This window comes from Pteropus medius, unplaced genomic scaffold, assembly GCF_902729225.1.
Source record: "Pteropus medius unplaced genomic scaffold, Ma_sr-lr_union100, whole genome shotgun sequence".
Taxonomy (NCBI): domain Eukaryota; kingdom Metazoa; phylum Chordata; class Mammalia; order Chiroptera; family Pteropodidae; genus Pteropus; species Pteropus medius.
In genome coordinates, this window is record NW_024346771.1 from 8430725 (window position 1) to 8448530 (window position 17806).

The following is a 17806-nucleotide window of genomic DNA, read 5'->3' on the forward strand; positions in this document are numbered from 1 at the left end:
AAAACACAACACTACACCAGTTTAATCTACAAGGTTAACTCGAGTGCAAAACATTTCACAATGTGAATCCTGGTCATTGTAAGAAGTAAAATAAAATCTACACCACTGCAAGAAGTCTAGTCACCTGGTAGACATGAGATTCTTGCGGGGTCTTTCTTGATCCCCATGTGAATCTCACGAGGTGTTCACTAGACCTCCATGTGATTCCCTAGTGATTGCTACGTAATTTTTAGGTGACTTCCACCTTATTCCTCTTCCCCTATCCTCAACCAAAGGTTTTCAAAACATGTCTCATAAACTCTTATTTTCAATATTTCAGTATTGAGGCATTGGCCTTTAAGCAATTCCCTCTTGATAGTATTGGCCAAAGTTCCATGTATAAGAATAGTGCGGGTGCCCCCCAGAAGCCGTTAAGAGTTATGCTCACAATGACTAAGCATTTTTGCTACAATACAACAAAATGGCGCCTACAGTTTCCACTACTCTAAAATAGCTTCGGCGTTCAGACTCAGCATCCAAATTTCAACATGGTTAATATGTAAGCACCATACCCATTCTCTTCAAGCAGATTAGCTGACCAAAGATGAAACTTTAGGGTAACTAACTAATGACAAGTGTGTTATCCTATGCCACTGTGCTCAAGCAAGTCTTGTAATGCAGACATGACATTTCGATTGAAAGGCTGTTAGGTGGCTATGTTACACAGGTACTCTCATTTTCACAGTGCTTATGTGAATTTTACCAAGGAATGTAGAAGGGTAACTAAAAACTGAGTGCCATACCATCACCCCAAATCACATGATGCACTCAGGCCAGTCTCTTGATGGTCATGTGAATCCCGTGCGTAAGCCTGGTGAATATCACGAGATTACCTAATTCTTGTTACAGGATTTCCAGGTAACTTCCACCTCATTTTCCTCTACTAGGCTAAAACAAGACTTTTCAGTACACGTTTTAGGGACTGCCTCAATGTCAATATCTCAGTTTTCTTTCCATGGTGGTTAAGCCAGTCCTTCTCAGAATATGTAGTCTGAGGTTTGCAATAGAAAAATTCTGAGGCAGCCGTTCTTTCCACCATCAAGAGGTATCCTCACAATGACTCAGCATTTTCTTACAATACAGCAAAATGGCGGCTGTTGTTTCCACCGCTATCCAGTCGCTTCCTCACAGCAAAAGCCTTCTTTCTGGAAGAGAAACAAGAACAGAGACTGTGGAAATCTACACCAAGCCTGGACCTCCTAAAAGGAACTAGTTGACAGCCGCAGGTCCACAATGTCAAGACCATCCAAAATTCGTAACGAATTCCAGACTGAAGACCTAGGCCCACAAACACCAAACACCCAGCCTGGCCCTTGCTACCAGAAACTCTTGTGGAGACTTTGGCCTACAGAACAAGCAGTCATCTCCTGGAAGGAAGAAAAATGGAGGACTAGGTTCACGGCTCCAAGACTCTCCTCCCTTTAAAGCATTTACGATAGAAATCTGGGCCAGTGGCACCAACCCTACTGCATCTTAACAGTTTTCAGCACAACCTGGTCTCACATCACCAATTTTCCTTTTTAACAATTATTGAAAGGTGATCATACCTTATAGTACCAATACAAACCCCTGGTAAGAGAAGGTATTATGAGGAAGCGAACAAATAGCGGTAGAAACAGTAGCAGCCATTTTCCTGTATTGTAGAAAATATGCTGAGTTATTGTGAAGATACCTGTTCATGGCAGAAAGATCGGCTGCCTCACAATTTCTATACAGCAAACCTCAGACTAACAGTTCCGCCAGGGAAAGCTTTAACCACCATGGAAAGAAAGCTGAGATATTGACATTGAGGTTGTTCCTTCAATGTGTTCTGAACACTTTGTTTTAGCCCAGCAGAGGAAAATGAGGTGGAAGTCACCTGGAAATTTCGTAACAAGAATTAGGGAATCTTGCAATATTCTCCAGGTTTTCCCACGGGATTCACGTAATAGTCAAGAGACTAAACTGAGTGCATCACAGGGAGATCACAGGATGTTGGGTGATGGTGTGGTGCGCACTTTTGAGTTGCCCTGAGATTTCATCTGTGTTCAGGCAACATGCTTGAAGGCAGTGGGAACCGCAGTCGCACATTAACCACGTTGAAATTTGGAGCCTGAGTCTCATTGATGAAGCTACTTTAGAGCGGCGGAAAGTGTAGGTGCCATTTTGCTGTATTGTAGCAAAAATGCTGAGTCATTGTGAGCATAACTCTTAAAGGCTTCAGGTGGGACACCCACACTATTTTTGAATGCAGACCTTAGGCCACTACTGCTGAGAGGGAATTGTTTATCGACCAATGTCTCAGTGCTGAAATATTAAAAATAAGAGTTCATGAGATGTGTTTTGAAAACCCTTGGTTGAGGATAGGGGAAGAGGAATAAGGTGGAAGTCACCTGAAAATCAGGTAGCAATCACCAGGGAATCATGCAGAGGTCAAGTGAACACCTCGCGGGATTCACATTGAAATCAAGGAAGACCCCACAGGAATCTGGTGTCTACGATGTGACTAGTCTTGTTGATATGGGTGTAGGTTTTCACTTTACTTCTTAGAATGAACCAGGCTTCAGATGTGAAATGTTTTGCATTCGAGTTTACCTTGTAAATGAGACCAGCAGGGTATTGTGTTTTCAAATATCCACACAACTTATCCTAGTGCCAGCAAAGAACAGGGTCCTGGGCCATGGACTTCCATCAACATTTTTTTTTTACCAAGAAGGTCTTGTTACTGTGTACCAAGTCCTCCACCTAAGGATCCATTAAGTAAAGTTGGGCTAGATTCTGTGGGCCAAGGTCTCCACTCTACTTCCTGGATTTAGGAGCAATGATTGGCCATGCTTCCAAGCTCCCCAATCAAGTTCCTTAAGCTTGTCTTCTCTGAATGAAAGTGGAGTGGTGTCCTAGGCCCATAGCAACAAGCCTGTCTTTAGGCAAAGAGAATCTGAATGGAGACTTAGGCCTGTGACATCTACCCTGGACACTCCTAACAGGATTTAGAGTGAAGCCCCTGGCACCCAAGTTCAAGACCATCCTATTTATAACAGACTAGACAAAATAACTTCTCATAGTACACTTAACAGATCCCAGGTGAACAGAACTTATGTGGAGTGTATGACGCACAAACAATGCTGATATCTCAGAACTAAGAAAAATAGAGGCCACCATTTATACCAGCAACACTGCCTTCCCTTGTTAGAATACGGAGTAGTGACATGGGCCCAAGGCACAAAGCCCATCTTATCCAAACAAAAAGTACAAGGGATACTGGTACCCAGGGCATAGTCTGTCCTCTTCAAAAACTAGTAGATAGGAGAACATAACCCACGGGATAAGTCTGTTTTCAGGTAAGAGAACCTTATCTCGAGACCTAGGACCTTGTCTCATGCCTGCATTTCTAATCAGGAACCAGAGTGGTGATCTTGTTTGCAGTTCTAATAACTTTTCCTATTTTCAGGAATAGAGCTGAGAAATTGGCCCAAAGGATATCATTTATCTTTCCTAGAGAGAGGCTGAAGGGGTGGCGTGAGCCCACAGTTCCAAGCCTATCCTCTGTGCACAAGTCCTGGCTGGCATTGTAGGCTCACAGCAAAACCTTCTTTACGTAAGAGAAATAAGAATAGAGACTGTGGAAATCTGCAACGAACTTGTACCTCCTAAAAGGAACTAGTGGACTGCCACAGGCCTACCACGTCAAGACAATCCATATGGTGACAAATTCCAAACTGAAGACCTAGGCACACAAACACCCAGCCTGGCACTTGCTACCAGAAACTCTTGTGATGCCTTGGCCTACAGAAGCAAGCTGTCATCTCCTAAAAGGAGGAAAACTGGAGGACTCATTTCACGGCTCCAAGACTGTCTTCCCTTTAAAGCATTTACAATAGAAATTTGGGCCAATGGCACAAAGCCTGTGTCATCTTAACAGTACATTCAGCACAACCTGGTCCCATGTCACGATTTTCCTTTTCGAAAATTATTGAAAGGTGACCATAACTTACGGCACCATGCCTTTCCCCTGGTGAGAGAAGGAAGTCTGGGCACTAAGAAACCTGGCATAAAGACTGAACTGTTTTGTAAGGAACTCGACTGGGGAGCTTGGTAGCACAGCCAAGCATTGCTCCCATTTCTAGGAATTAGGGTGGAGACATTAACCCACAGAATCTAGCCTAACTTTACTTAATGGATCCTTAGGTGGAGGATTTGGCACACAATAACAAGGCCCTCTTGGTAGGAAAAAAAAAAGACAATCGAAGTCCATGGCCCTAGAACCAGACCTCTGCTCAAACGAGGGGAAGTTGGGTAGATGTTGGAAAACACAACAACATGCCCATCTCATTTAAAAGGTAAACTCGAGTGCAAAACATTTCACATTCTGAAGTCTGTTTCATTCTAAGAAGTAAAGTAAAAACCTACACACACAGCAACAAGACTTGTCACCTGGTAGACAACAGATTCCTGCGGGGTCTTCATTGATCCCAACATGAAACCCGTGAGGTGTTCACTTAACATCTGCGTGATTCCCTAGCAATTGCTACATAATTTTCAGGTGACTTCCACCTTATTCCTCTTCCTTTATCCTCATCCAAGTGTGATCAAAACACATCTCATAAGCTCTTATTTTCAATTTTTCATCATTGATGCATTGGCCATTAAGCAATTCCCTCTGGACAGTAGTGGCCTAAGGTCCGCATACAAGAATAGTGCAGGAGTCCCACCTGAAGCCGTTAAGCATTTTTGCTACAATATAGCAAAATGGCATCTACACTTTCCACCACTCTAAAGCAGCTTCGTCAATAAGACTCAGGCTCCAAATTTCAACGCGGTTAATGTGCGACAGCTGTTCCTATTGGGTTCAAGTAGGTTGCCTGACCATAGACAAAACCTAAGGCCAGCTAACACCAATTGTCTATTAGCCTACGACGCCGTCCTCAAGTGAATCTTTTCATGCAGACATGACCTTTCAATTGAAGGGTTTTAGGTTTCTAAGTTACACAGGTACTCTCATTTTCTCAGTGCTTATGTTAATTTTACCAAGGAATGTAGAAGGATAACTCAATAGTGAGTGCCACACCATCACCCCAATGTCATGTGATCTCCCCGTGATGCCATCAGGCCTTTTTCCTGATGGTCATGTGAAATGCACAGGAAGGCCTTGTGAATATCGCAAGATTCCCTAATTCTTGTTACGAGATTTCCAGATGACTTCCACCTCATTTTCCTCTACTAGGTTAAAACACGACTTTTCAGAACACGTTGAAGGAACAGCCTCAATGTCAGTATCTCAGTTTTCTTTCTATGGTGGTTTTAAGCCAGTCCCTCTCAATTCGTAGTCTGAGGTTTGTTATACAGAAATTCTGAGGCAGCCATCAAGAGATATCCTCACAATGACCTAGCATTTTTCCTACAATACAGCAAAATAGCGGCTATTGTTTCCACCACTATCCAGTCACTTCCTCACAGCCCACTCACTTTCAATTATCAACGCTGCCAATGTGCAGTTTTCCTGACAAGCAGTCAAAACTAGAGGTGAATTAAAGATCATTGACTTTAATGTGAATTTTATGTGAATTTTCTCAAGTGATATGCACTCATCACTACAAAGGGAGCACTATATCATCTTCCCTTGTGATGCTATGAATTGTTGACATGGGCCCAAGGCACAAAGCCTGTCTTTACCTAACAAATGTAGAAAGGAGACTGGGACCCAAGGCCCTAAGCCTATCCTCTCTGAAAACTAGTGGATAGGAGAACCTAATCCACAGGGCAAGCCTATCTTCATGTAAGAGAGTCTTATCTCGAGACCTAAACCCTTGTCTCCTGGCTGCATTTCTAATTAGGAAGCAGTGTGCTGACCTTGGTTTGCAGTTCCAATCCCTATACCTATTTCCGGTGAATAGATATGAGAAATTAGCCCACAACATTTCTTCTGACATTCCCCGACATAGACTGAAGGAGTGACGTAGCCCACAGTCCCAAACAGGTCCCAAGGGTGTGGGCCCAGCCCAGTTCATCCACAGGTCCTCTGTGAACAAATGTTGCCTAGAGTCCTAGGCTCACAGTAAAAGCCTTCTTTACGGGAAAAAAAAATAGAATGGAGACTGTGGAAATCTGAACCAAGCCTGGACCACCTAAAAGGAATTAGTTAAAGCCCCAGGCTCACAATGTCAAGACCATCCGATAGGTAACAAAGTCCAGTCTGAAGACCTAGGCCCATAAAAACCAAGCCTGGCCCTGATGGCACCAACCCTATGTCATCTTAACAGTGCATTCAGCACAACCTGGTCTCATGTCACCAATTTTCCTTTTTGACAGTTATTGAAAGGTGACCATACCTTACAGCACCAAGCCTTTCCCGTGGCAAAAGAAGGTAGTGTGGGCACTAAGAAACCTGGCACAAAGCCTGGACTGTTCTTTAAGAACTCAATTGGGGAGCTTGGAAGCATGGCCAGGTTTTGCTCCTATTACCAGGAAGTAGACTGGAGACCTTGACCCACATAATCTAGCCTAACTTTACTTATCAGATCTGTAGGTGAAGGACCTTCTTGGTAAAGTAAAAAAGTCGATGGAAGTCCAAGGCCCAGTACCCAGTCCTCTGCTGGAACTAGGGTAAGTTATGTGGATGTTTTAAAACACAACACCACACCTGTCTCATTTACAAGGTAAACTCGAATGCAAAATGTTTCACACTCTAAAGCCTCATTCATTCTAAGAAGTAAAGTGAAAACCTACACCCACTGCAATAAGACTAGTCACCTGGTAGACACCAGATTCCTGTAGGGTCTTCCTTGATTTCAATGTGAATCCCATGAGGTGTTCACTTGATCTCCACGTGATTCTCTAGTGATTGGTAAGTTATTTTCATGTGGCTTCCACCTTATTCCTCTTCCCCTACCCTCAAACAAGTGTTTTCAAAACATGTCTCTTGAACTCTTATTTTCACTATTTCAGCATTGATGCACTGGCTGGTAAGCAATGCCCTCTGACAATAGGGGCTTAAGGTCTGCATACAAGAATACTGCGGGAGTCCCAGCTGAAGTCATTTAGAGTTATGCTCACAATGACCCAGTATTTTGCAACAATACAGCCAAATGGTGTCTACAGTTTCCACCACTCTAAGTAGCTTTCTCATTCAGACTCAGTGTCCAAATTTCAACTTAGATAATGTTCAAAATAAAAAAGGTAAAGAAAAATACTGAAGGACACTTAATAATACTAAAGGAAATCATGCACCAAGAAAACAGAACACTTATTAATATCTATGCTCCCAATCAGTGAGCCCCAAAATACGTAAAGCAATTACTAACAGAACTAAACAGAGAAACAAACCAAAACACTATTGTAGTAGGGGACCTACATACATGACTGTCAGATGTGGACAGATAATCCAAACAGAAAACCAATAAGGAAATAACATCTTTAAATGACACTTTAGACCAACTGAACATAATTGACATTTCCAGAGCCTTCCATCTCACAACGGCTGCTTATACATTCTTCTCTAGTGCACATAAAACATTCTCAAGGATTGACCACATACTGTTACACAGAGATAGCCTCAACAAATATAAGAGAGTTGAAATCATACCAACCATATTCTCTGATAATTCTTTGAAACTTGAGATCAACTGCAAGAAGAAATCTGGAAGAACAACAAATATATTGGGATTAAACAACATGCTACTGAAGATAATGGGTCGGAGAAGAAATAAAAAGAGAGATCAAGGGATACATAGAAACAAATGATAATGATAGTACAATATATCAAAACCTTTGGGACACGGCAAAAGCGATCATGAGAGGAAAGTTCATATCATTACAGGTCTATCTCCAAAAACAAGAATGAGCCCAAATAAACAACCTAACACTTAATCTTAAAAAACTAGAAAAGAAAGAATAAATGAAGCATAAAATAAACAGAAGGAAAGAAATCAAAATTAGAGGAGAAATAAATGAAATTTTAAAAAAACAATAGAAAAAATATATGCAACAAAGAGCTGGTTCTTTGAGAAGGTTAATAAAATTGACGAATCCTTGGCTAGCCTCACTAAAGAAAAAAGAGAAAGGACACAAATAAACAAAATCAGGGATGAAGGAGGGGAAATTATGACTAACATCACAGAAATACAAAGGATCATACAAGAATACTATCAAAAAGTATATAACACCAAATTTAATAACCTAGAAGAAATGGACCAGTACTTTGAAAAATACAGTCTTCCTAGACATAATCAAGAACTGAAAAATCTAAATACACCGATCAGCAGTATGAAAATTGAAACAATCATCAAAAACCTACCAAGAAGTAAAAGTCCAGGACCAGATGGCTTTACCAGTGATTCTACCAAATATTCAAAGATTTAAAACCTATTCTCCTCAAACTCTTCCAAAAAAATCAATATTTCCCAACTTATTTTATGAGGCCAATATTACCCTGATACCAAAACCTGGTAAAGATAACATAAAAAAAGAAAATTACAGACCAATGTCTCTCATGAACACAGATGAAAAAATCCTAAATAACATACTAGCAAACCAAATACACCAACATATTAAAAAGATTATACACCACGATCAAGTGGGCTTCATCCCAGGGCCACAGGGATGGTTCAACATACGCAAATCAATTCATGTGAGACACCACATAAACAAATTAAAAAATAAGAATCACGTGATCATATCAATAGATGCAGAAAAAGCCTTCTACAAGATACAACATCTATTTATGGCCAAAACACTTAACAAAATCTGTATAGAAGGAAAGTACATTAACATAATAAAGGCCATATATGACAAACCCTCAGCCAACATTATACCTAATGGTGAAAAACTAAAAACCTTCCCTCTAAGATCAGGAATAAGGCAAGGCTGTCCACTATCGCCACTCTTATTCAATATGACATTGGAGGTCCTAGCAAGTGCAATCAGACAGGAGAAAGATATAAAAGGCATCCAAATAGGAAACAAAGAAGTCGAACTGTCACTATTTGTGGATGACATAATTCTCTATGTAGAAAACCCTAAATACACCACAAGAACACTGCTGGAAACAATAAACAAATACAGTAAAGGTTCTGGATACAAATTCAATGTTCAAAAATCCATAGCATTTCTATACTCTAATAATGAAGTGTCAGAAAAAGAAGTAGAAAAAATAATTCCTTTTGCATTGCACCAAAAAGAATAAAATACCTAGGAATAAATCTAGCAAAAGTTGTAAAGGACTATATAATGAAAACTGTTAGACCCTATTAAAAGAATTTGAAGAAGATACAAAGAAATGAAAAGATATTCCGTGTTCTTGGATTGGAAGAATCAACATAGTTAAAATGTCCATATTACCTAAAGCATTATACAGATTTAATGCACTCCCCATTAAAATCACATCAACATTTTTTAAAGAAATTGAAAAAAATCATCAGATTTGTATGGAAATACAAAAGACCCCGAATTGCCAAAGCCACCATGAGAAAAAAGAATGAGTCTGGAGGCATCACTCTGCCAGACTTCAAATTATACTACAAAGCGACAGTAATAAAAATGGCATGGTATTGGCAGCAAAACAGACACACTGACCAGTGGAACGGAATCGAGAGTCCAGAAGTAAACTGGTATTTATATGGGCAAATAATTTTCGACAAAAAAGTCAAAAGCATACAGTGGAGAAAGGAAATCTTCTTCAATAAATGGTGCTGGGAAAACTGGAAAGCCACTTGCAAAACAATGAAACTAGACTGTTGTCTATCACCACACACAAAATTAACTCAAAATGATTAAGGACCTGAACATAAGACCTGAAACAATAAAATGTATAGAAGAAAACATAGAAACCAAACTCAAGGACCTTGGACTTAAAGAGGATTTTATTAATTTGATCTCAAAGGCAAGAGAAGTAAAACCTAAAATAAATGAATGGGACTACATCGAACTAAAAAGCATCTGTTCAGCAAAAGAAACCATCGGCAAGGTAAAAAGACAACCATCCAAATGGGAAAATATATTTGCAAGCAACACCTCCGATAAGGGCCTAATATCCAAAATATACATTTGTTTTTTTGTTGTGATTGAGTTGTATGCAAATCAAAACCACAATGAGATACCATCTCACATCTCTTAGAATGGTTATAATCAATAGGACAAGCAAAAACAAATGTTGGAGCAGATGTGAAGAAATAGGAACCCTCATACACTGCTGGTGGGACTGCAAATTAGTACAGCCTCTATGGAAAACAGTATAGAACTTCCTCAAAAAACTAAGAATTGATCTACCATATCCAGCAATCCCTCTACTGCGTATTTCCCCGAAAGACTTGAAAACCCATATCCAAAAAGATATTTGCACACCAATGTTCATAGCAGCATTATTCACAGTGGCCAAGGCACGGAAGCAACCGAAGTGTCCTATGATAGATGATTGGCTAAAGAAGCTGTGTTACATATATACAAGGGAATATCACTCAGCCATAAGAAGAGATGAAATACTGCCATTTGCAACAGCATGGATGGTCCTTGAGATAATCATGCTAAACGCAATAAGCCAGACCAAAAAAGTTGAAAATCACATGATATCACTTATATGTGGGATATAAACCTAAAAGCAACAAATGAACAAGACAAACAAACAGAGACTCATGGACATGGACTATTGACTAGTGGTTACCAGAGGATAAAGTGCAGGACAGGAGCAGGAAGGTAGATGGGGTAAAGGGGGTCTAAAATGGGGGATAGGGAGATGGAGAAGTGAGTAAAGGGGATCAAATATATGGTAGCTGAAGGAAACTGGACTATGGATGGTAAACACACAATAGAATATATAGATGTCAAATTATAACGTACACCTGAAAATTATATAATTGTATTAACCAATGTTACCCCAATAAACTTAATAATTTTTTTAAAAAGTGTTAATAAAAAATTTAATTTAAAAAAGTTTAAAAAAGGGGCATTACATAATGATAAATGGATCAATACATCAAAGTGTTATAACCCTAGTAAACATATATGTACCCAACATAGGAGCACTTACATACATAAAACAAATTATTGACTGACATAAAAGGAGAGATCAACAGTAATATACTCATAGTAGGAGACTTTAACACACTGTTGACACCAGTGGACAGATCTTCCAGGCAAAAAATCAATAAAGAAACAATGGGCCTAAAGTATACACCAGACTGGATGGATTTAATAGATATTGTCAGAGTATTTTACCCCAAAGCAGCAAAATATACATTCTTCTCAAGTGCACCTGGAACATTTTCTAGGATAGACCACATGTTAGGACACAAAACAAGTCTCAATATATTTAAGAAGATTGAAATTATATCGACTGTTTTCTCCAATCACAATGATATGAAACTAGAAAAGAACTGCAAGAAAAAAAACTGTAAAACACACAAACATGGAGGCTAAATAGCATGCTACTTAACAATGAATGGGTTATCAATGAGATGAAGGAAGAAATCAAAAGATATCTAGAGTCGAATGAAAATGAAAACACAGTGACTCAAAATGTATGGGACACAGTGAAAGCAGTCCATAGCAATATAGGCCTTCCTCAAGAAACAAGAAAAAGCTCAAATAAATAATCTAAACTTACACTTAAAAGAACTAGAAAAAGAACAGCAAATGAAGCCCAGAGTAGAAGGAAGGAAATAATAAAGATCAGAGAGGAAATAAACAAAATAGAGTCTAGAAAAACAATACAAAACGACAATGAAACCAAGAGCTAGTTCTTTGAAAGGATAAACAAAATTGAAAAACTCTTAACCAGACTCATCAAAGAAAAAAGAGGACTCAAATAAATAAAATCAGAATTGACAGAGGAGAAATTGCTATGGACTCCACAGAAATACAAAGGATCGTAAAAAAATACTACGAGCAATTATATACCAACAAATTGGACAATCTGTAAGAAATGGATACATTCCTAAAAACATACAATTTCCCAAGGCTGAGTCAAGAAGAAATAGAAAATCTGAACCAACGGATTACCATCAATGAAATCGAATCAGTAATCAAAAACTTCACAAAAAAACAAAACTCCTGGACCAGATGGCTTCGTAGGTGAATTTTACCAAACATTCAAAGAAGAATTAACGCCTATTCTCAAACTACTCCAAAAAATTCAAGAAGAGGGAAGGCTCTCTAAATCCTTTTATGAGACCACCATTACCTCGATTCCAAAACCAGAAAAGACATTACAAAAAAAGAAAACTATAGACCAATATATCTCTTATGAACAATGATGCAAAAATCCTCAACAAAATATTAGCAAACTGAAGTCAGCAATACATTAAAAATATCATACACCATGATCGAGTTGGATTTATTCCTGGGATGCAAGGTTGGTACAATATCCGCAAATCAATTAAAGTGATACACCATGTTAACAAATTGAAAGATAAAAACCATATGATCATATCAATAGATGCAGAAAAAGCAGTTGACAAAATCCAGCATCCATTTATGATAAAAACTCTCAGCAAAGTGGGAATAGAGGGAACATACCTCAACGAATAAAAGCTAACATTATATTCAGTGGGGAAAGGCTAAAAGCATTTTCCTTAAGATCAAGAACAGGACAAGGATGCCCACTTTCACCGCTCCTCTTCAACATTGTATTGGAAGTCTAAGCCACAGCAATAAGACAAGAAAGAGAAATAAAAGGCATTCGAATTGGAAAGGAAGAAGTAAAACTCTCATTATTTGCCAATTTACATGATACTGTGTGTAGAGAACCCTAAAGATCCCACCAAAAAATTGTTAGAATTGATTGATGAATTTAATAAAATAGGAGGATACAAAATTAATATTCAGAAGTCAGCGGCATTTTTATGCACCAATGATGAACTTTCAGAAAGAGAAATTAAGAAAACAATCCCATTTACAATTGCATCAAAAATTATAAATACCTGGGAATCAAATTAACCAAAGAGTTAAAAGACCTGCTCTCAGAAAATTACAAGTCATTGAAAAAAGAAATTGAAGAAGATACAAATAAATGGACATATACCGTGCTGATGGGTAGAAAGAATCAACATTGTTAAAATGGCCATACTACCCAAAGCAATCTATAGATTTAATGCAATCCCTATCAAAATACCAATGGCATTTTTCAGAGAGCAAGAACAAATAATCTTAAAATTTATATGGAACCATAAAAGACCCTGAACAGCCATAGCAATCTTCAGAAAGAAGAACAAAGTTGGAGGTATCACATTACCTGATATCGAACTATACTACAAATCTACAGTATTCAAAACAGCATGGTACTGACAAAAAAACAGATACATTGATCAATGGAACAGAATAGAGAGCCCAGCAATAAATCCACATCTATATGCTCACTTAATATATGGCAAAGGAGGCAAGAACATACAATGGGGTAAAGACAATCTCTTCAATAAATGGTACTGGGAAAATTGGACAGATACATGCAAAAAAAGAAAAGAAAGAAAGAAAGAAAGAAAGAAAGAAAGAAAGAAAGAAAGAAAGAAAGAAAGAAAGAAAGAAAGAAAGAAAGGAAGGAAGGAAGGAAGGAAGGAAGGAAGGAAGGAAGGAAGGAAGGAAGAAGAAGGAAGGAAGGAAGGAAGAAGGAAGGAAGGAAGGAAGGAAGGAAGGAAGGAAGGAAGGAAGGAAGAAAGAAGAAAGAAACTGGATCACCTTCTTACACTGTATACAAGAATAGACTCAAAATGGATTAAAGACTCGAATGTAAGACCTGAAACCATAAAAATTCTAGAAGAAAACGTAGGCAATAAGCTCTCTGATATTACTAACGGTAATTTCTTTTTGGATATAGCTCCCTGGACAAGGGAAACAAAAGAAAAAATAAACAAATGGGACTGCATCAAACTAAAAAGGTTTTGTACAACAAAGAAAACCATCAACAAAACAAAAAGATGACCAACTGATTGGGAGAAGATATTTGCTAATGATACATCTGATAAGAGGTTAATTTCAAAAATATATTAAAAACTCATACAACTCAACAACAAAAATCAAACAATCCAAATAAAAAATGGGCAGAAGACCTGAACAGATATTTCTCCAAAGAGGAAATACAGATGGCCAATAGACATATGAAAAGATGCTCAAGGTCACTAATCATCAGAGAAATGCGAATTAAAACCACAATGAGATATTACCTGTCAGAATGGCTATGTTCAATAAATTAAAAAACAACAAGTGTTGGCAAGGATGTGGAGAATAGGGAACTCTCATACACTGTTGGTGGAATTGCAAATTGGTACAGCCACTATGAAAAACAGTCTGGAGGTTTCTCGAAAAAATTAAAAATGGATATACCTTTTGACCCAGCAATTGTACTTCTGGATATTCATCCAAAGAAAATCAAAACAATAATTTGTAAAGATTTATGCACCCCTATATTCATGGCAGCACAATTTGCAACAGCCAAGATATGGAAGCAACCTAAATGCCCATCAACAGAAGATTGTAGAAAGAAGTTATGGTTCATATACACAATGGAATATTACTCAGCCATTAAAAAAATGAAATCCTACCATTTGCAACGATATGCATGGACCTAGAGGTTATTATGCTGAGTGAAATAAGTCAGACGGAGAAAGATAAATATCATGTGATTTCACTTATATGTGGAATCTAAGAAACAAAAAGAACAAACTAATCAAAAACAGACTCACAAATATAGGGGACAATCTAGGGACAGCCAGAGAGGATGGGGGTTGGGGGCTGGGAAAATGGGGTGAAGGGTTAAAGAAGTACAAATTAGTAGTTGATGGATGGTCACGTGGATGGGGAGCATAGCATAGGGAATGCAGTTAATATTAATGTATTGGCTAGGTGGAGAGCCAGAGGAGAGAAAGAGCAATTAGAGGGATCATTTTGTAAACTATATGAATGTCTAACCAATGTGCTATATACTTGAAACTAATAATAAATACAATTTTTAAAAAAAAAAGAAAATTAAAAAAAAAGAATTTTTATGTTCAGACAATCCTATGTAGTTAGTTTCGGTCTCTGAGTTGTGAGGCTCACCATGCAGGCTCCTTCTCTGTCCGCATACTAAATACTATTAAATTTTATTTGAGATCCTCATTCCATATGATTTGAAATCTTAATTCTGTAGGAAAAGATATATACTTTTTTCCTCTATCCTTCTAAATTCTTGTCTAAGACCTCCCATAATAAAACAGATTAACAAACAATATAAAAACAGAAGTTTATTAATATATATATCTCGTGTACATGGAGATACCCATGAAAATTGAAACCCCCTTACAAATGGATATTTTCTTTGAAAATGTACATTGTTTTTACAAAAATTAACTTCTACTCTGTTTTCAAAGCTTCTCCTGTGTCTGCAGTTTCTCAAAATAATCATTATGCCAGAGGTATATTCTGAGGTAGCATATTCTGCTACCCTTCAGTCCTATCACATTAACTACCTCACTCAGATTTTAGCCTTTCTGCATTGACACACACTTATATAATGAAAATTAAAACATCCTGCACAACTTAACTGTCCACATTAACATGACTTTACTATTCCAGAAAACTCTTACCCAGGCAACACAGTACCTGCTACACAGTAGGTACCTAGTGAGAAAAACCAAAGTTTTGCCGCCCCAAAATATGCCCTTTGGGATGTTGATTTTAAGCTCATTACAAAGAAATAAAAGACTCAGAAAGAATCTTTGACCCTTTATCCTTGGCTGCCTAAATAGAGTCAAATAGAAAAATCTACTTCAAAAGAGAACCTTAGCATATTCACCTTATCACCTATGAATTAAGTGTGGCAGACTGAGAGAAACCTAGCAAAGCCTGTCTATTAGACTTCCCTCAATATCCCATTGTTTCTGGGTGGCCCAGCAAGAATTTGCTTACCACATGTTTATTCTTTCTCATCTACCTGTAAATTGACAATTTCCCTAAATCCCAGACACTTGCCCCCTTCCTCTTTGTCCAGAATGGCATATAAGCCTCAATTGCCCAATGAGACCTCAGGTGTCACTTCTTATCGTACTCCCAAATATACAGCCATAATAACTTTTGGACACTTTCTCCCTTCTAATTTGTCTCATATTAATTTGACTCTTTGCCCAGCTTAGAAGGTAGTGCCACCGTTGGGAACAATCTAAATCTGTTGTTGCTCCAGTGGTACTTGGCGGGGGCGGGGGGGAGGCCTCAGTCCTTTCCACTGACACAGTAAAGAATTATAGATCAGTGAAGATTAAGAAAAGTAAGATTTATTGAAGTACATTTCAAGAAAGAAACAAACTGCACCAGAGAGGGCTATAGTCTCGTAGATGTGGGAGATCTGTCTTATATCTGGGTTGTAGTAGATGGTTACAAGAGTGGTGCTAGCTGATCGATACGTGAGGTCATTTTGATTGATAGTTGGCTGTTGTATAACCTATTGTCAACTGCGCATGTACCCTCCTATAATTCTGTCTGTTATAATTAGATGCATGAACTTCCAGGCATATGCATAACATTATAATGATGGTATAAATGAGGTTGAGGTGACAAGAAGGTCAGAGTACTCCTTACTATATAAGTGTTTGTGGTTGGCCTAAAATGGTTTCTACACTATGGTCATTTATTTCCTTGTACTCTAGGATGTAGGGGTATTGTTATTTTAAAAATGAGTTTTTTGTGGGGAGGCCCTAGGGGCAGCCTTTGGGTTGGGCCGTCAGTGTTGTCATTCCTATGGTTAGAGATCTGGGCCTTCACTCGCATTACTCATAGCTATCTATCTACCTAGCAGTGGGAAGAAGGTTATTTTTTTGCCCCCACATTAAGTTATAATTAATTGATAGGGCTGATTAATAACAAGCAAGGCATTAAAACTTTCTCTTCCCTGAGCATTGGACCATTGGACTTGAGAAGCAAAAAGAAAAAGTTGGAGGGGTAAATGTGGGGGGAGAGAGATGAAAGGAGAAAATGAGAGAGAGCTCTAACACCTTTCAGGAATGTGTCAGTGTGTAAATGCACTAATGCCACCAGAAGGCTTGAATGTCTAAGGCAGCAAAAGGCATCTGCCCACCAAAAGTTCATGCTCCCTCTTCCATCAACACTGAGATATAACTAGAGAGAATCACTCAGCCAAGACTACATAACTTAGACTCATGTATCCAGGTTGGGCATGTAATTCCTTCCTACTGCTAGGGTGGAAAAATAATTTTCCCTCTGAAGCAGGATAGATAGCCCAGGAACAACCCCTCCTGCTCCAGGATATGTTTTTCGAAATTTTTTCCTTTCTTCAGACCTCTCCCTGTTTTAGCCAAAAACGGTCTTTTCCAGCTTAGATGCCATCTTTGGCCAAGGCATGACCTTTGGCTAATTATAATATCATTATAATCTCATCCACATTGCAAATACTGCAGGTCTCAGCATATATCTGTTGTCATGACAGTTCTGGAAACACCATATAAGGAAGAAAAAGGGGAACCAAGCTCCCCGCCTACTGGGAGGAGACAATGAGGCTAGTCAGTACTAGGTTTCCAGATTCTACCTCCAAAAAGAACAAAAGCCTGAAATGGAGACATTCTTATGCATTCAGTTCTCTCTCTCTCTCTCTCTCTCTCTCTTTCTAACAGAAGTTCATTAACATATGTATTTCATATGTTAAAAAAGAGACAATAGGCCCAAAATGGAGCCATTTGTACTAAACTTCACATCACTAAACCAAGACTTAATATCTAACTTAATTACAGTTTCAACCTCTTCCGGGAGTTGAATCTTAAACCAGTTAATCTGAAATTTCATAGTCGGCACTAGTGATGTTATCTGCTTGATAGAC

The 17806-nt window shown here is 38.4% G+C and overlaps 1 protein-coding gene across 1 annotated transcript in view; it reads right to left on the minus strand.

Annotated features, from left to right (window-relative positions):
• The window catches only part of TSN (translin), a 143393-nt gene that overhangs the window by 14412 nt on the left and 111175 nt on the right, over positions 1–17806 (minus strand). Inside the window, exon 7 of the transcript XR_005655779.1 lies at positions 1116–1184. The gene's annotated coding sequence lies outside the window, so the exon portion shown is untranslated. The remainder of the gene's footprint in view (positions 1–1115; positions 1185–17806) is intronic.